Source organism: Capricornis sumatraensis, chromosome 9, assembly GCF_032405125.1.
Source record: "Capricornis sumatraensis isolate serow.1 chromosome 9, serow.2, whole genome shotgun sequence".
Taxonomy (NCBI): Eukaryota; Metazoa; Chordata; class Mammalia; order Artiodactyla; family Bovidae; genus Capricornis; species Capricornis sumatraensis.
In genome coordinates, this window is record NC_091077.1 from 17,251,374 (window position 1) to 17,271,311 (window position 19,938).

Sequence of the window (19,938 nt, forward strand, 5' to 3'; positions counted from 1 at the left end):
TAAAAGAAGAATCAGAAGCAGAAGTTCCTGTACTTTCCAGCAAGTCACAGGCTTTCTTCATCTCCAGAGTGGTCAGAGGACAGCACTTGGAAGACAGGGAATCCTGCATAGACCAGAGTTCCAAGCAGGCCTCTTCTGGTGAGTGTGGAATCTCTCTTGATTGCAAGAGAGTGTTCATTATATACTTTTTTTTTTTTCAAAATCTTTTTAAGTTGGCAGACAATAGCTCTTAAAGAGGTTACCTTGTTGAAAGTTATTTCCTTGGTGTTAGTGTTAAGATATACTGAAGATTTTGTATATTTTTGAGTCTGAAGCTTTCTTAGGATAGTAGCCCAGATTTTTTTCTTGGCATGTGGGATCTTAGTTCCTAGACCAGGGATCAAACCCCATGCAGTGGAAGCTTGGAGTCTTAACCACTGGACCACCAGGGAAATCCCAGGTAGTATATATATTTTTAAAAAACAAAATCACTATGAAGTAGAAGTATTTGGCTGCGTTCTTTAAATAGTTCTCTCTGAGAAGTTGTTTTACACACTATGTGTTTAGTTTTCCTTCCTTTCTTTAAAAAAATTCAGTTCTTTGCTTCAAGAACTATTTGAACCTATTGCTCCAAATAGGTCATCAGTTTGGCCTTCCACAATTTCTTCATCAACAATTGTCATTAATTTTTTCTCCCTTCTTACTTCTCTTCCTCCATATCTCCTTTCTCTGTCTCTCTGTTGGCCTTATTGATGATCACAATACTTAATTATACCTGAAACTATAGTAGATAAGGGCTTCTCAGGTAGCTCGGCTGGTAAAGAATCCACCTGTAATGCAGGAGACCACCGTTAGATTCCTGGGTCAGGAGGTTCCCCTGGTGAAGGGATAGGCTACCCACTCCAGTATTCTTGGGCTACCCTGGTGGCTCAGACTGTAAAAAGCCTGCCTGCAATGTGGGAGACCTGAGTTCAATCGCTGGGTTGGGAAGATGACCTGGAGGAGAGCATGGCAACCCACTCCAGTATTCTTGCCTGGAGAATCCCCACGGACAGACTAAGCACAATAGTAGATATTCTTTAGTCTACAACCCTTTTTACTCATTAGGATTCAAATAAACTGGGGCAGTGACTTTAAGTTAAACTCAAGGCTTTTAGTACAATGTGGCATATAATTGTTGTTTAGTCGCTGTCATGTCTGACTCTTTGCCATCCCATGGACTGCAGCATGCCAGGCTCCCCTGTCCTTCACTATCTTCCAGAGTTTGCTCTAATTCATGTCCACTGAGTCGGTGATGCCATTCAACCATCTCATGCTCTGTCATCCCCTTCCTCTCCTGCCTTCAATCTTTCCAAGCATCAGGGTCTTTTCAATTTTTCTTCAGATTAGGTGGTCAAAGGATTGGAGCTTCAGTTTCAGCATTAGTCCCCCCAATAGATGCTCTGTAAATGGGATGATCAAATAATTTTCCCTCCAAACTTGGACTTCTAGATCAATGTTCAGGGATAGTGTTAATAATTATGGCAGGACAACAGAAATAAAATAAAAATTTTAGTTTCTCCCTTTAAAAATATCTTCTGAAGACAGAGATGATAGATTTAAATGAAAGGGTGTGCTGATTAGGTTTACATGTTAATCAGATTATTGTGATTAGAGGTTAAATGGATTACATAGAGAAAGGATTAGAAGCCCTAGTGCCGATTAGACAGTCTACTACAAAAGAGATTTTTATCATTGTATAACTGAAGTTGAGTGAATTTATTAGAAAAGTTTAGAAAGTATTTTTTTGAGTTTGAACAGTCTTTTTCAAAAAATATATCTGAGCCCAGTCTAAGGGCAAAGTGAATAAGTGAGTCTGTCAGTGTAAACCGCTAAAGTCCACATTATTCTTCTCTTCATTGGTCATCCAACTTAGTGAGAAAATCAAGATAAAGAGATGATGTGCCTGCGTGCTAAGTTGCTTCAGTCATATCTATTTGTGAACCCATGCACTGCAGCCTGCCAGGTTCCTCTGCCCATGGGATTCTCCAGGCAAGAAAACTGGAATGGATTGCCATGCCCTTCTTCAGGGGATCTTCCCGACCCAGGGATAGAACCTGTGTCTCTCACATCTAACCTGCATTGGCAGGCAGGTTCTTTACCACTAGCACCACCTGGGAAGTCTGGATGGTATACATACAATTCAAAATTGGAAACATTAATAGGGAAAGTGCAATATTAATCTTAATGACTGGATCAGGAAAGGTCACTGTGTTAAATGGTGTTTTTCAGGAACATTGAAAGGTGCTCAAGACTGGTTCGAGGGCTCCAGACGCAGCGGCTCTGGAGGTCTGAGCCGCATCACCGACTCCCTTGGAGGTTCCTAGACCTGACGTTCCTGGAGCAGTAGAGGGCCTCACCCCGCAGTAGAGACCTGCTGGCTCTCTGTTCATCCCGCGAGATCTCGCGTTAACCTCGGCTACTGGAAATATGGCTGCAGCGAGTGAACCGGCGATGGAGAAAACTGTGGAATCTGTTCCTGTGAAGAGGGAAAAGAAAGAAAACGAACAAATCCGTAAACTCTTCATTGGTGGCTTGAGCTCTGAAACCACAGAAGAAAGTCTGAAGAACTACTATCAGCAGTGGGGAGAACTCACAGACTGTGTGGTCATAAGGGGCCTTGCCAGTCAAAAATCAAGAGGATTTGGTTTTGTTACTTTCTCCTCCGTGGCTGAGGTGGATGCAGCCATGGCGGCCAGACCTCATTCCATTGATGGGAGAGTGGTTGACCCCAAACGTGCTGTTGCGAGAGAGAAATCTGAAAAACAGGGGTCGCTTGTCACTGTGAAGAAGCTGTTCGTTGGTGGAATTAAGGAAGATACCAAGGAGCATCATCTTAGAGAGTACTTTGAGAAATATGGAAAAATCGATGCCATTGAGATCATCACTGATAGGCAGTCAGGCAAGAAAAGAGGCTTTGGATTTGTGACTTTTGATGACTATGATCCCGTGGATAAGATAGTGTTGCAGAAATACCATACCATCAATGGTCATCGTGCAGAAGTCGGGAAGGCTTTGTCGAGACAGGAAATGCAGGAAATTCAAGGTTCTAGAAGTAGAAAAGGAGGCCCTTTTAGTGTTTCTTGTAGTGGGAGTGGAAATTTTGGACGAGGACCAGGAACTAAATTTAGAGGAGAAGCTGATGGGTATGGAAATGGTCCCGGATCTAGGGATGGCTGTCATGGGTATGCAGGAGGACCTGGAGGTGGGAATTTTGGAGGTTACCCTTGTTATGGAGGTGGGAATTTTGGAGGTTACCCTTGTTATGGAGGAGAAGGTGGAGAATATGGTGGTCGAGGTCCTGGGTATGGCAATCAGTGGGAATTCTCTGGAGGTGGTTATGGCAATAATTTTGGAAATTACTACCAGCAACCTTCTAATTATGGTCCAGTGAGGAATGGAATCTTTGGTGTTGGCAGGAACATAGCGGCCCCATATGGTGGAGAAAATTATGGCCTAGGAGGCAATGGAAGAAGTGGGGGTAATGGAGGGGGAAATGGATATTGAGATTCTTCCTGTTTGCCCTGGGCTTCACTGTCTGAATAGCAGAAGATGAGAGCCCAGACATAACAGAAGAGTTTCAGGTTATTGAAATAAAGACATTAAGAAAACTCTTATCTCAGCCATGAATAAATATTTAGTGATGTGTCAGAAAGACCTCAGAGCAGGTTCAAAGAGTCATTTTTGTGAATGGACTGGATTATTTAAGAACATTACCTTCTGTGGAGGAAAAACTGTGAAAAAAAAATACTGACTTTGAGACAGTATCCTAACTTAACTGTTTCTTTCTAGTGAGTGTGGAAGTATTCCTTCTTTGATAATGCTAAATGTGTAAGTTTCAGGTGACATGTGAAACCTTTTAAATGGTTTTTTCTCAAAGTTTTAAAACTATTAGCCAGAATCAGCACAATAGACAGAATGTTGTTCCTTTAAAACTTTGTGTCTGTAGAGTTAAGAAGCAGTTGTACTTTTATGATTTAATAAAATAATTCTAAAAGAAAAGCAGTTGTAATGTGTCCTTTTTCATTTATAACTTTTTCACTTTAAAATTTTTATCTTTTAAGTAATTTTTTCTACTTTTATGAGGTATTATTGATATATACTATTTAATTTACGGTTTATTTTTAGCAGCTTCCCAGGTGGCATCAGTTCAGTTCAGTTCAGTCGCACAGTTGTGTCTGACTCTTTGCGACCCCATGAATTGCAGCAAGCCAGGCCTCCCTGTCCATCACCAACTCCTGGAGTTCACTCAGACTCACATCCATTGAGTCAGTGATGCCATCCAGCCATCCCATCCTCAGTCGTCCCCTTCTCCTCCTGCCCCCAATCCTTCCCAGCATCAGAGTCTTTTCCAATGAGTCAACTCTTCACATGAGGTGGCCAGAGTACTGGAGTTTCAGCTTCTGCATCAGTCCTTCCAAAGAACACCCAGGGCTGAACTTTAGAATGGACTGGTTGGATCTCCTTGCAGTCCAAGGGACTCTCAAGAGTCTTCTCCAACACCACAGTTCAAAAGCATCAATTCTTTGCTGCCCAGCCTTTTTCACAGTCCAACTCTCACATCCATACATGACCACTGGAAAAACCATGGCCTTGACTAGCTGGACCTTTGTTGGCAAAGTAATGTCTCTCCTTTTGAATATGTTATCTATGTTGGTCATAACTTTCCTTCCAAGGAGTAAGCGTCTTTTCATTTCATGGCTGCAATTACCATCTGCAGTGATTTTGGAGCCCCCCAAAATAAAGTCTGACACTGTTTCCCCATGTACTTCCCATGAGGTGATGGGACCAGATGCCATGATCTTCGTTTTCTGAATGTTGAGCTTTAAGTCAAATTTTTCACTCTCCACTTTCACTTTCATCAAGAGGCTTTTTAGTTCCTCTTCACTTTCTGCCATAAGGGTGGTGTCATCTGCATATCTGAGGTTATTGATATTTCTCCAGGCAATCTTGATTCCAGCTTGTGCTTCTTTCAGCCCAACGTTTCTCATGATGTACTCTGCATAGAAGTTAAATAAGTGGGGTGACAATATACAGCCTTGATGTATTCCTTTTCCTATTTGGAACCAGTCTGTTGTTCCATGTCCAGTTCTAACTGTTGGTTCCTGACCTGCATATAGGTTTCTCAAGAGGCAGGTCAGGTGCTCTGGTATTCCCATCTCTTGAAGAATTTTCCACAGTTTATTGTGATCCACACAGTCAAAGGCTTTGGCACAGTCAACAAAGCAGAAATAGATGTTTTTCTGGAACTCTCTTACTTTTTCAATGATCCAGTGGATGTTGGCAATTTGATCTCTGGTTCCTCTGCCTTTTCTAAAACCAGCTTGCACATCTGGAAGTTCATGGTTCACGTATTGCTGAAGCCTGTCTTGGAGAATTTTGAGCATTACTTTACTAGCGTGTGAGATGAGTGGAACTGTGCGGTAGTTCAAGCATTCTTTGGCATCATCTTTCTTTGGGATTGGAATGAAAACTGACTGGCATAGTGGTGAAGAATCCACCAGCCAATGCAGTAGACGTGGATTCAATCCCCAGGTGGGAAAGATCCCCTGCAGAGGGAAATGGCAACACATTCCAGTATTAACAACTGGGAAATCCCATGGATAGAAGAGCCTGGGGGCTTTAGTCCATGGGGTCCCAAGAGTTAGACATGACTTAGTGACTAAACCACCAGACCACTATCACTCATTTATTTAGGCTGCACTGGGTCTTCATTGCAGTGTGTGGATGCTTGTTGTAAAGCACCAACTCTAAGGTGCATGGGCTCTCTACTTGAGGCACACAGGTTCAGTAGTTGTAACAGGTAGGCTTAGTTGTCCTGAGGTATATGGGACAAAAAACAAGTGTTAACTATAGTCATCATGTTGCACATTACATCCCTTGTTGTTCATTCGCTGAGTCATGTCTGACCAGTTGCAACCTTATAAACTGCAGCATGCCAGGTTTCTCTATCACTATCTCCCTGAGTTTCCTCAAATAACATGTCCATTGAGTCAGTGATGCCATCCAACTGTCTCATTCTCTGTTGCCCCCTTCTCTTCTTGCCCTCAATTTCCCCAGCATCATGGTCTTTTCCAATGAGTCAGCTCTTCGCATCAGGTGGCCAAAGTATTGGAGCTTCAGGTTTAGCATCTGTCCTTCCAATGAATATTCAGGGTTGATTTCCTTTAGGATTGACTGGTTTGATCTCCTTGCAGTCCAAGGGACTCTCAAGAGTATTCTCCAGCAACACAGTTTGAAAGCATCAATTCTTTGGTGCTCAGCCTTCTTTATGGTCCAACTCTCGCATCCATACATCAGTTCAGTTCAGTTCAGTTGCTCAGTCGTGTCCGACTCTGTGACCCCATGAATTGCAGCATGCCAGGCCTCCCTGTCCATCACCATCTCCCGGAGTTCACTCAGACTCACGTCCATCGAGTCAGTGATGCCATCCAGCCATCTCATCTTCTGTCGTCCCCTCCTCTCCTGCCCCCAATCCCTCCCAGTATCAGAGTCTTTTCCATGCATCCATACATGACTACTGGAAAAAGCATAACTTTGACTAGATGAACCTTTGTTGGCAAAGTCATGTCTCTGCTTTTAAAAACAGTCAAGGCTTGACATTGCTATTTTTCCAAGGAGTAAGTGTCTTTTAATTTTGTAGCTGCAGTCACCATCAAAAGTGATTTTGGAGCCCCCCCCCCCCAAATAAAGTCTCTCACTGTTTCCATTGTTTCCCTATCTATTTGCCATGGAGTGATGGGACTGGATGCCATGATCTTTGTTTTTTGAGTGTTGAATGTTAAGCCAGCTTTCCCCCTCTCCTCTTTCACCTTCTTCAAGAGGCTCTTTAGTTCCTCTTCACTTTCTGACATTAAAGTGGTATCATCTGCATATCTGAGATCATTGATATTTCTCCTGGCAATCTTGATTCTAGCTTGTGCTTCAGCCAGCCAGGCATTTCTCATGATGTACTCTGCACTGAAGTTAAATAAGCGGGGTGACAATATACAGCCTTGATGGACTCCTTTCTCAATTTTGAACCAGACCATTGTTCTGTGTCTGGTTCTAACTGTTGCTTCTTTTCCTGCATACATGTTTCTCAGGAGGGAGGTAAGGTGGTCTGTTATTCCCATTTCTTTAAGAATATTACACAGTTTGTCATGATCTACACAAAGGCTTTAGCATAGTCAATGAAGCAGAAGCAGATGTTTTTTGGGAATTTTCTTGCTTTTTTCTATGATCCAGGGTATGTTGGCAATCTGATCTCTGGTTCCTCTGCCTTTTCTAAATCCAATTTGACATCTGAAAGTTCTTGGTTCACATACTGCTGAAGGCTAGCTTGAAGGATTTTGAACAAAATCTTGTTGGCATGAGAAATGAGTGTAATTATACAGTAATTTGAATATCTTTTGGCATTGCTTTTCTTTGGGATTGGAATGAAAACTGATGTTTTCCAGTCCTGTGGCCACTGCTGAGTTTTCCAAATTTGCTTGCATAATGAGTGCAGCACTTTAACAGAATCATATTTTAGGATTTGAAATAGCTCAGCTAGAATTCCATCACCTCTACTAGCTTTGTTCATAGCAATGCTTTCCAATCCTTTGTTTAATGCAACGCTCCACACTCCAGGATGTCTGGCTCTAGGTGAGTGATCACACCATCGTGGTTAACTGGGTCGTGAAGATCTTTTTTGTAGAGTTCTTCTGTGTATTCTTAATCTCTTCTGCTTCTGTTAGGTACTTGCCATTTTTGTCCTTTATTGTGCCTATCTTTGTATGAAATGTTCCCGTGGTATCTTTCAATTTTCTTAGAGATCTTTAGTCTTTCCCATTCTATTGTTTTCATCTATTTCTTTGCAGTGGTCATTTAAGAAGGCTTGCTTATCTCTCCTTGCTATTCTCTGGGACTCTGCATTCAGTTAAGTATATCTTTCCCTTTCTTCTTTGACTTTTGCTTTTCTTCTTTTCTCAGCTATTTGTAAGGCCTCTTCAGACAACCACTTTGCATTGCTGCATTTCTTTTTCTTGGGGATGGTTTTGGTCACCACCTCCTGTACGATGTTAGGAACCTCCATCCATAGCTTTTTAGGCACTCTGTCTATCAGATCTAATCCCTTGAATCTATTTGTCACCTCCATTGTGTAATCATATGGGATTTGATTTAGGTCATAACTGAATGGCCTAGTAATTTCCTTTCCCCTACTTTCTTCAATTTGAGCCTGTATTTTGCAGTAAGGAGCTGATGATCTGAGCCACGGTCAGCTTCAGGTCTTGTTTTTGCTGACCGTATACAGCCTCTCCATCTTTGGCTGCAAAAAATATAATTAATCTAATTCTGGCACTGACCATCTGGTGATGTCCATGTTTAGCATCATCTCTTGTGTTGTTGGAAAAGGGTGTTTGCTATGACCGGTGCATTCTCTTGGCAAAACTCTGTTAACCTTCTCCCTGCTTCATTTTATACTCCTCTAAGGCCAAACTTGCCTGTTACTCCAGGTATCTCTTGGCTTCCTACTTTTACATTCCACTCCCTTACGGTGAAGAGGACATCTGTTTTGGTTTTTCTTCTAGGAGGTCTTGTAGGTCTTCATAGAATAGTTCAACTTCAGCTTCTTCAGCATTAGAGGTTGGGGCATAGACTTGGATTACTGTGATGTTGAATGGTTTGTCTTGAAAATGAACAGAGATCATTCTGTTATTTTTGAGATTGCATCCAAGAACTGCGTTTCAGACTCTTTTGTTGACTATGAGGGCTACTCCGTTTCTCCTAAAGGATTCTTGTCCTTTAGTAGTAGATAGGTCATCTATATTAAATTTGCCCATTCCCACCCATTTTAATTCACTGATTCCTAAAATGTCGATATTCACTCTTGCCATCCCCTGTTTCAGTTCAGTTCAGTTCATTTCAGTTGCTTAGTTGTGTCTGACTCTTTGTGACCCTATGAATTGCAGCACGCCAGGCGTCCCTGTCCATCATCAACTCCTGGAGTTCACTCAAACTCGTGTCCATCGGGTCAGTGATACCATCCAGTCATCTCATCCTCTGTCGTTCCCTTCTCCTCCTGCCCCCAATCTCTCCCAGCATCAGAGTCTTTTCCAATGAGTCAACTCTTCACATGAAGTGGTGAAAGTACTGGAGTTTCAGCTTCAGCATCATTCCCGCCGAAGAAATCCCAGGGCTGATCTCCTTCAGAATGGACTGGTTGGATCTCCTTGCAGTCCAAGGGACTCTCAAGAGTCTTCTCCAACACCACAGTTCAAAAGCATCAATTCTTCAGCACTCAGCCTTCTTCACAGTCCAACTCTCACATCCATACATGACTACTGGAAAAACCATAGCTTTGACTAGACGGACCTTTGTTGGCAAAGTAATATCTCTGCTTTTGAATATGCTATCTAGGTTGGTCATAACTTTCCTTCCAAGGAGTAAGCGTGTTTTCATTTCATGGCTGCAATTACCATCTGCAGTGATTTTGGAGCCCCCCAAAATAAAGTCTGACACTGTTTCCACTGTTTCTCCATTATTTCCCATGAAGTGATGGGACCAGATGCCATGATCTTCGTTTTCTGAATGTTGAGCTTTAAGTCAACTTTTTCACTCTCCTCTTTCACTTTCATCAAGAGGCTTTTTAGTTCCTCTTCACTTTCTGCCATAAGGGTGGTGTCATCTGCATATCTGAGGTTATTGATATTTCTCCCGGCAATCTTGATTCCAGTTTGTTCTTCTTCCAGCCCAGCGTTTCTCATGATGTACTCTGCACAGAAGTTAAATAAGCAAGGTGACAATATGCTGCTGCTGCTGCTGCTGCTAAGTCTCATCAGTCGTGTCCGACTCTGTGCGACCCCATAGACAACAGCCCAACAGGCTCCTCTGTCCCTGGGATTCTCCAGGCAAGAACACTGGAGTGGGTTGCCATTTCCTTCTCCAATGCATGAAAGTGAAAAGTGAAAGTGAAGTCGCTCAGTCGTGTCCGACTCTTAGCGACCCCAGGGACTGCAGCCTACCAGGCTCCTCCATCCATGGGGTTCTCCAGGCAAGAGTACTGGAGTGGGTTGCCATTGCCTTCTCCGAAGGTGACAATATACATCTCCTGTTTGACCACATCCAATTTACCTTGTTTCATGTACCTAACATTCCAGGTTCCTATGCTATATTGTTCTTTACAGCATCGGACTTTCCTTTCACTAGCAGATACAATCACACCTGGGTGTCGTTTTCACTTTGGCTCAGCCTCTTCATCCTTTCTGTAGCTATTTCACCACTCTACCCCAGTAGAATATTGGGCACTTACCGACCTGGGGGGTTCATCTTTCAGTGTCATATCTTTTTGCCTTTTCAAACTGTTCATGGAGTTCTCAAGGCAAGAATGCTGAAGTGGTCTGCCATTCCCTTCTACAGTGTACCACGTTTTTAGCGGGGACATGCCCTTCAGCTGTTCAGCGTAGCTGGATGAATTGCCTTGTGCTTTGGCTTTCCCACTGCTGGTCCTCAGTGAGCATTTAAACCTTCACTGGCCATCAGGAGTCAGTCAAGATGTGGCCAGAGTTTGAGGCAAAGGCCCTGTTGGAGTGGCTGAAAAGAGGGTCTGGGGAATGCTGGAACTGATGTTGGAGGATGCCCAGGAGTGGAGGGCACCCCCACCTCACTGCTGCCGTTGGCTACTCTGGAGTTGATCTGCTGCCTGGGAGCTGCTGTCCACCAGTGGAGCTGACAAGCCCACCCAGGAGCTGACTATATCCTGGCTTTTCCACTGCTGTTGGTTGCCCTAGTACTTTATTTATCTTCTTAACCAAAAGTTTGTACATTTTGGCAACCTTCATTCTATTTCTCTGCCCACAAATTCCCCACCTCTGGTGGTATCTTTTCCTTTGAGATTAAAAAGGAAACTTTAAGTTCATCCTATAAATGAGATGCTATAGTATTTGTTTTTCTCTGACTTATTTCACTTAGCATAGTGCCCTCAAGAGATTATCCATGTTGTTGGAAATGGCACGATTTCCTTATTTTTTTATAGTCAAACAGTCTATCATTGTATGTGTATGTATATATGTATATGAGCATGTGTATAAATACATGTATATATGCATAAAATGTAAAATCACATTTTCTTTATTCATTCATCTTTTGATAGATATTTAGGGTCATTTCCATGTCTTGGCTATTGTAAGTAATGCTGCAATGAACATGGACTATTCAGGATAATGACTTTTGTTTTGTTCAGATATATACCCAGGAGTGGAGATGAAATAGAGCAAGTCCCTATAGTCCTTACCATCCCCCTACCCCATGTCCTCATCCTGTGGGGGAAAAAAAAAAAAACTTAGCTAGAAGAATAAGTTTAATCATAGAAGTGAGAAAATGCAGAAGCAAAGAAAAGCAGTCAAATAGGACAAAACAGTAATAGTTTAGTCATTAAGCATAGTCAAGGAACTTTAGCTCCTTCTCAATATTTTGATATATTTGATAATATTTTGAGCCATATCCTGAGCTGCCTTGTAGATACTGAAACTCCCGCCAAGTGGAATAGGTTAACTGCATGATGGCCAGGCTGGAGCCATGACAGAGCTCCCCAAGTTGTGAGCACTGGCCTTAAGGAAATGGGAACCAACCAACCCTGGAACTTAAAATCAGCTGTGTTTAAAACAATCAAGATGATGTTGGTCAGACCACTGGTGGCCAATTTCAAGATTACTGTTAGAGCTGACTGCTGTTTCTACATGTAGCCCCATTCTTCTGCCTATACACTGTCTTGCCCCATGATTGTCAATGGGGAAGTTGCCCTTTGGACAGGAGTCTGCCCTCCCGCATGGCCCTAGTCACTGGCATCCAAAATAAAGCAAATTTTCCTTTCCATCAATATTGCCTTTTTATTGGCTTTTGAGCAGTGAGCATCTGGACCCCACTTTCAGTTACAGTGTGATGAATTCTGACTCCAATTATATCTTAATATGATCCAAATTACAATGTTCTGCTATCTATTTGACTTTTACTGTATCAGAAGGAATAAATTCTCATCACAAAACTGCTTTTTTCTTTTTAAAAAATTAAACCTGTGGAAGAAGGCATTTAAATTATAACTGATATTAAGGAATTAAGTAACTAAGAAGGTTCTGATTCCAAGAAAAGGCTGATTTGGTAAGCTTCAAGACAGTTCAAGAGCAAATATTCAAACAAAAACACAGAGTGAAAAATAGACAAAACAGAGTTAAAAGATAAGTGGGAAGTGATGAAGAGTGGACTAGAGAGAAGGCGGGGAGGAATTGATATCACAAGTGAAAATATACACAAGCATGTTCCAAATGGATGAAATACATCAACTCACAGATGTAAGTAACTCAAAGTTCTTTGAGCAAAAAACAAAACAAAAACGAAAACACAGAGGAAAGAATGAGATACACTATGGTCTCAATGCCAAAGTTAATGTAAAAAGGTTTTAGACATTTTAGAGAATACAGAGGCTAATTGGTGATGCCTAGACATAAATAAAAACTAAGATAGATAGCAATACAGAAACTTTTTTATTGTAGAAAATATTTTAATTTCTTTTTTTTTTTTTTGGCTGTGCTGGGTCTTCACACAGGCTTACCTCCAGGGGCAGCATGTGGGCTTCCCTTGCTCAGTCCATGGGCTTCCTGTTGCAGTGCAATGGGATTCTCTTGTTACAGATCACGAGCTCTGGAGTGCAAGAGTAGTAGTTGCAGCCCAAAGGCTTGGTTGACCTGTGGTATACGGGATCTGAGTTCCCTGACCAGGGATCTAACCTGTGTTGGAGGGTGGATTCCTTTTCTTATATATTTATTTATTTTTGGTTATGCTGGGTCTTCATTGCTGTGTGGGTTTTTCTCTAGATGCAGCGAATGGGGGCTACTGTCTAGTTGTGGTGCTTCTCACGGCAGTAGCTTCTCGTTTTGGAGCATAGGCTCTAGGGCACAGGCTTAATAGATGTGGTGCACCGGCTTAGTTACTCTGAGGCATGTAGGATCTTCCTAGATCATGGATCAAACCCATGCCTCCTGCATTGGCAGGAGGATTCTTTACCATTGAGCCACCAGGGAAGTCCCTGGAAAATGGATTCTCAACCAGTGGACCACCAGGGAAGTCCCGAGAACCTTTTTAAAGTGCTAAAATAAATCTCATGTCAAGACAAAATTCTATACCCAACATCAAAATGGTCCCAAATAAAGATGTCTGAAAAACTTAAAATGAAGCATTTCACTGTTAGCAGCCTTGAATTAGACAAAATACTAGACAGTGTTATTAAGTCGAAAGGACAATAATTCCAAATTGAAAACTAGGGTTGCAGGAAAGAATAGAGTCAATAAAAGAGAATTTAAAATAAATACCAATGAATTTTGCTTTATAAACAGTTCAAGAAACATGTCATGGAGATTAAAATATATGTAGAATTAAAATGCATGACAGCAGTAATAGAAAAGCCAGGAAAGTTAAAATGAAATTGAAAGTATTTCAAGATTTTAGCTTTGAGAAAAGTGGTAAAAATGATTATCTGTATTTGTTGTTTAGTCACTAAATTTTGTCCAACGCTTTTGTGACCTCAGGGACTGTAGCCCACCACGTTCCTCTGTTCATGGGATTTCTCAGGCAAGAATACTGGATAGGGTTGACATTTCTTTCTCCAGGGACTCTTCCCCATCCAGGAACCAAACCTGCTTGACAGGTGGATTCTTTACCACTGAGCCAGTAGGGAAGCTCAATTATCTGTATCAGGCTACATTAAACGAAGGAACCATAATTTAATCATAATTCATAATACTCATGAATTCATAATTTAATGCAACCACAAATATTTGTATATGAAAATAACGTTTATACAGGGAACAATGTGATAATGAAAGAGTTAAGTCATAGTCAGTGAAGTAAAGAGAGTTTAGTGCAAAGAGTAGGGAAAGAGTCAGATGGTTGAAGTAACTTCGTATTTATTAGTAATTTCCCCAGGTGGCGCTAGTGGTAAAGAACCAGCCTGCCAATGCAGGAGACATAAGAGACTCAGGTTTGATCTGGGTCGGGAAGATCCCCTGGAGGAGGACATGGCAACCCACTCCAGTATTCTTGCCTGGAGAATCCCATGGACAGAGGAACCTGTCAGGCTATAGTCCATGGGGTGGCAAAGAGTCAGGCATGACTGAAATGACTGAGCATGCATGCATGCAGGTGAAACACAAATGAACAAAACTAATTTCTCTGGCATGGCTGTGGGATGCAGACATTCCAGATTTGTTAATACAATTTGGGCATTAATTACTGGTAAACATGTGAACAGTCTCTAATGTATTGTGTTAATACATGAGTTTACAGATATTAAAAAAAATAAAGCTTTTAACAAACTTTAAACATATATAGTACTGTACCTTAATGAGATAATGGATGTCAAAGCTATTGTGGCAATCATTTCATGATATAGATGTCATATCATTATACTATTATATTCCCTTTAAACGTCTATACTGTGTGCATGTGTGCTAAGTCGCTTCAGACTCTTTGTGGCCCTATGGACTATAGCCCATCAGGCTCCTCTGTCTGTGGGATTCTCCAGGCAAGAATACTGGAGTGGGTTGCCCTGCCCTCCTCCAGGGGATCTTCCTGACTTAGGATTGAACCAGCGTCTCCTGCAACTCCTGCATTGCAGGCAGATTCTTTACCACTGAGCCATGGGGGAAGCCCAAACATATATAGTACTGTATGTCAATTGTGTGTCAATGATATCTCATGAAATCAGAACAAAAATTGTTATGGAAAAAGTTAAAAGCACAAAAAAGTATAAATCAAAGAGGACAAACAACTGTGTTTTTCTTCAGAATTATTTTATTGAATCATAAATGTACACCTGCTTTATAACTACACTCTAAAATTTAAGGAACAATGTTATGCCTCATTACAACATACTCCCGGCTAACAGCTTTTCAATATCTGAGAAAAATCTTGCAAATGTTTTCACATGATCAAAATAAGGATGCTTCTACACTCTGACAAAGACCACTAGAAAAAAATAATTAAGCTAAGAAACTGTCTCAAAGGCATTTTCTATATAGTTTTTCCTCTGCAGGGAGGTAATGTTCTTAAATAATCCACTCCATTCACCAATGGCTCTCTGCAGCTCCTCTGGTGTCTTCTGCCACATCACTGCATGTTTACTCATGACTGAGACAAGAGTTTCCATCACCTGAAGCTGTCCTGTTACCTCTGGGCTCTCATCCTCTGGTATTTAGACAGTGAGTGAAAGTTGCACAGTTATGTCTGACTCTTTTCGACCCCATGGACTATATAGTTCATGGAATTCTCCAGGCCAGAATACTGGAGTAGGTAGCCTTTCCCTTCTCCAGGGGATCTTCCCAACCCAGGGATTGAATCCAGGTTTCCCGAATTGCAGGCGGATTCTCTACCAGCTGAGCCACAAGGGAAGCCCGTGGCAAATAGGAAGAAGCTCAATATCAGCTTTGCCCTCCCAACCCCCACTTCCTCCACTGCCTCCTGGACTAGAGTTTCAGTCTGTAAGTTTTCCCCACTGCTGGCAGTAGTTCCTCAGACTTTCTTCTGTGGTTTCAGACTCAGTTGCTTCAGCTCAATTCCCCATAGCTGAAGGAGATGAGAGAGATCTCAGCGAAGAATGCAGGTCTGAACTGTCCTGGCTCTATGGTGAGAACCTAAGGTGCTCCAGGAAAATACCTCTAGGAGCATCTCCACGAAGACCCAGCGATGCTGCTATGGCCTCTCAGCTCCTGTCTCCCTTGAAGCAATCCTGAGCGATTTTCCATCTTCCTGCAAAACATATCAGTTGAAGAGAGTGACCTTTCCAGACTCAGTCATTAAAATTAATATTCCAATTTATCTATTAGTTTTCAAATTGTGAATTGCATATGTATTATCATCTCTTCCTTTTATGTTGATTTTCTCACCTAGTTGAATACCCAATGAAGGGAAGAGTAATGTGGACTTTACTGGTTCACACTGACATACTTCATACTTACTTATTCACTTGGCCTTTAGAAGGGGATCAGATACATTTTGTTGAAAGAAAGTATTCAATCTCCAAAAACACTTTCTAAAGTTTTCTCTGAAAGTCACTCAACCTCAGTTATACCATGATACCACCTTTTTGGTGGGAGACTGCAGTCAACTGTCACTATGATTTTAACATTCTTTCTCTCTTAATCCATTTAAGACTCTAACTATAATAATCTACTTAAAATGTAAACCTAATCAGTGCACCCTTTCTTTTACAACCCATCACTTCTGTCTTCAGAGGATGTTTTTAGAGGGAGAAAATAAAAATATTTTAATCCTGTTGTCCTGCCATAATTAGTAACACAATACCTTTCAACACCCAGTATTTCACAGTTTGGAAAGAAAATTATGTGATCCTTATGTTTACAGAGTTTACACCTATTATATGCCAAGTTGTGGACTAAGACCCATGATTCAAAATGTCACTGAACAAAGTCGTTGCCCCAATTTATTTGAATCTTTGTGACAGAAAAGATTTTTTTTAAAATTCTAATCCTAGGTTAACTCTACACAACAAAGAACCACCACAACATCATCTAAAATGACACAAAGTTACAAAACCCCAAACAGAAATAAATAGTACTGACTGTACAATAAAAACCAAAATAGCAATGTACACATTGCCAAGGTAGCCTGCAGGACCATGAACAGCAACACAACTGCCCCTGGTAGGGGTGGTTCTGTGACGAGCTGGCAGATCTGGCTCACAACTTGCCAATTTCAGAGAAAGGGAGGGGAGTGTGTGTGTGTGTGTGTGTGTGTGTGTGTGTGTACACACGTGAAAAGAACTATTTGGGGCAGATAACATAGGGCATTTGACCGAGGTCAGAAGAGGACCCCAGCAGGGGAGCAGGGCTAGGATAACAGGAATGGCATCACGGCAGGACCGGGCCATCAGATCAGCCCAGCTCATTTGGGACATGGGAAAACGTGTTCCCAGGCTGGGGATGTCCCTCCACCTGGAGCCCCCTGGCTCATCTCCGCTGGATTTGCTAACTATAGAAACTTGGAAGTTTTCCAGCCAGAACACTGGAGGGCATCTTTACAACCACAACCCTAAACCAGCAACACCCCCGCAGCCTGAGCTCTAACTGCTCGGGGACACGTGTCAACTGCTGCCCTCATCTTTGGCAGGAGCTGGAGCTGGAGCCGCTCCAGTGGCAGGGGCCGCAGGGGAAGCAGGTTCGCTGGCGCTCGGGGGATCTGCCCCAAGGGGAATGCGACCTGCTCCTCCTCAGCCTGTGCCACGTCGGGGGTGGTGGCAGCATTCTCCGGGGAGGGCTCAGTCGCCTGGCGGTGGCTGGGGCCAGGGGGCCAGCACGGCTGTGGCCGTGATCTGCTGGGCGTCGATTGCTCTCCGTCCATGTGCCTGAGCACTTTCGCAGCCTCTTCCGGATTCTTGAACTCTAAGTAGGCGTGGCCTTGAGACGGATGCGCGCGCATCCTTTCTCTGGGCGGGTTGATCTCTCTAACTCTCCCGAAGGTGGAGAGTATCTCCCGGATGTGCTCCCTGGTCACCTTCCGGGTGAGCCTCGTGACTTGCACTTTGGTGGGCTTAGGGGCGGGGCTGTGCCGTCTCCTTTCCTTCTCATCTCGTCTGGGTGGTTTGGGTTTGGAACGGGACGGCGGCCCGTGGTCTCGGGGGCAGCAAGGCCTCGGAAAGTCGGAGGAGCTGCTGGAGCTGGAGCTGCGGGACCCACTGGAGCGTCCCGAGCGGCCAGATGCTGAGAGCGGGCTGGAGCCGCGGCTGGAGCCCGCGCGGGACCGAGCCCCCGAGCTGCTGCTACCGCCCGAGGCCCTGCGCCGCTTCCGAGCTTTATCCCTGCCGCGGTCCTTCTCGCCGGACTGCTGGGCAGCGCCTGTATCTTTAAGCGATCCGCGGACTGCTCGTCAGAGCGCTCTTTGCGTAGGATGGGAGACGGAGTCATGTCGCCTCCGCGCTCCTCAGCCTCAGGAGAGAGAGGGGTTAATAGATTAAAAGATGTTTCCTACAGTGTTAGGTATGATAGAGTGCTGTGATCATCAATAAGGCCATCACAGAGGCAGAGAAAGAGGGAGATAGGGAGGAAGAGAAGTAAGAAGAAAGAGAAGATATTAATGACAATTATCGATGATAAAGAGACTGGAGAAGGGCAAACTGATGACACATATGGATCAGAGAGCTGAATTTTTAAAAACATTCTATTGTTTGCTAAATGTTCCCAGAAATACAAGAGCCAGTGATGTATTAGATTATTTTAGCCCAACATCAAAGCAGGTTCTAGGTTGTTTTAGACAACATTAAATGTACAAAGATGGCTTCCCTGGTGGCTCAGACGCTAAAGAATCTGTTGGCAATGCAGTAGACGTTGTGTGCGTGCCAAGTCACTTCAGTCGTTTCCGACTCTTTGCGACCCTATGGACTGTAACCCTCTGGGCTCCTCTGTCCATGGGATTCTCCAGGGAAGACTGCTGGAGTGGTTTGCCATTCCCCCACTTGAGGGGATCTTCCAGACCCAGGGATTGAACCCGAGTCTCTTACATCTCCTGCATTGGCAAACAGGTTCTTTCCCAGTAGCGCCACCTGGGAAGCAGTAGACATTAAACAAAGCTTCATCAGTTCAGTTCAGTTCAGTTCAGTCGCTCAGTCGTGTCCGACTCTTCGACCCCATGAATCGCAGCACGCCAGGCCTCCCTGTCCGTCACCATCTCCCGGAGTTCACTCAGACTCATATCCATCGAGTCCGTGATGCCATCCAGCCATCTCATCCTGTGTCGTCCCCTTCTCCTCCTGCCCCCAATCCCTCCCAGCATCAGAGTCTTTTCCAGTGAGTCAACTCTTCACATGAGGTGGCCAAAGTACTGGAGTTTCAGCTTCAGCATCATTCCCTCCAAAGAAATCCCAGGTTTGATCTCCTTCAGAATGGACAGGTTGGATCTCCTTGCAGTCCCAAGGGACTCTCAAGAGTCTTCTCCAACACCACAGTTCAAAAGCATCAATTCTTTGGTGCTCAGCTTTCTGCACACTCCAACTCTCACATCCATACATGACCACAGGAAAAACCATAGCCTTGACTAGAGGGACCTTAGTCGGCAAAGTAATGTCCCTGCTTTTGAATATACTATCTAGGTTGGTCATAACTTTTCTTCCAAGGAGTAAGCGTCTTTTAATTTCATGGCTGCAGTCACCATCTGCGGTGATTTTAGAGCCCCCAAAATAAAGTCTGACACTGTTTCCACTGTTTCCCCATCTATTTCCCATGAAGAGATGGGACTGGATGCCATGATCTTCATTTTCTGAATGTTGAGCTTTAAGGCAACTTTTTCACTCTCCTCTTTCACTTTCATCAAGAGGCTTTTTAGCTCCTCTTCCCTTTCTGCCATAAGGGTGGTGTCATCTGCATATCTGAGGTTATTGATATTTCTCCCAGCAGTCTTGATTCCAGCTTGTGTTTCTTCCAGTCCAGCGTTTCTCATGATGTACTCTGCATATAAGTTAAATAAGCAGGGTGACAATATACAGCCTTGACGTACACCTTTTCCTATTTGGAACCAGTCTGTTCCATGTCCAGTTCTAACTGTTGCTTCCTGACCTGCATACAGATTTCTCAAGAGGCAGGTCAGGTGGTCTGGTATTCCCATCTCTTTTAGAATTTTCCACAGTTTATTGTGATCCACACAGTCAAAGGCTTTGGCATAGTCAATAAAGCAGAAATAGATGTTTTTCTGGAATTCTCTTGCTTTTTCGATGATCCAGCAGATGTTGGCAATTTGATCTCTGGTTCCTCTGCCTTTTCTAAAACCAGCTTGAACATCAGGAGCTTTATAGAAACATAAAAATACACAAAGGTACTGGATTAATTTGGAAGAGAAATGAGGTACAGTTAGACATAGCCTCAGAGGATATCTCAGGTAGAGAAATCAAAAAGCGAGAAA

The 19,938-nt window shown here is 43.1% G+C and overlaps 2 pseudogenes; one reads left to right on the forward strand and one right to left on the reverse strand.

Annotated features, from left to right (window-relative positions):
- The first annotated feature begins 2,472 nt into the window (after positions 1 to 2,472).
- LOC138086587 (heterogeneous nuclear ribonucleoproteins A2/B1 pseudogene) lies at positions 2,473 to 3,525 on the forward strand (annotated as a pseudogene).
- A 12,161-nt stretch (positions 3,526 to 15,686) lies between these two features.
- LOC138086106 (RNA-binding protein with serine-rich domain 1-like) lies at positions 15,687 to 17,951 on the reverse strand (annotated as a pseudogene).
- Between the last annotated feature and the right edge of the window lie 1,987 nt (positions 17,952 to 19,938).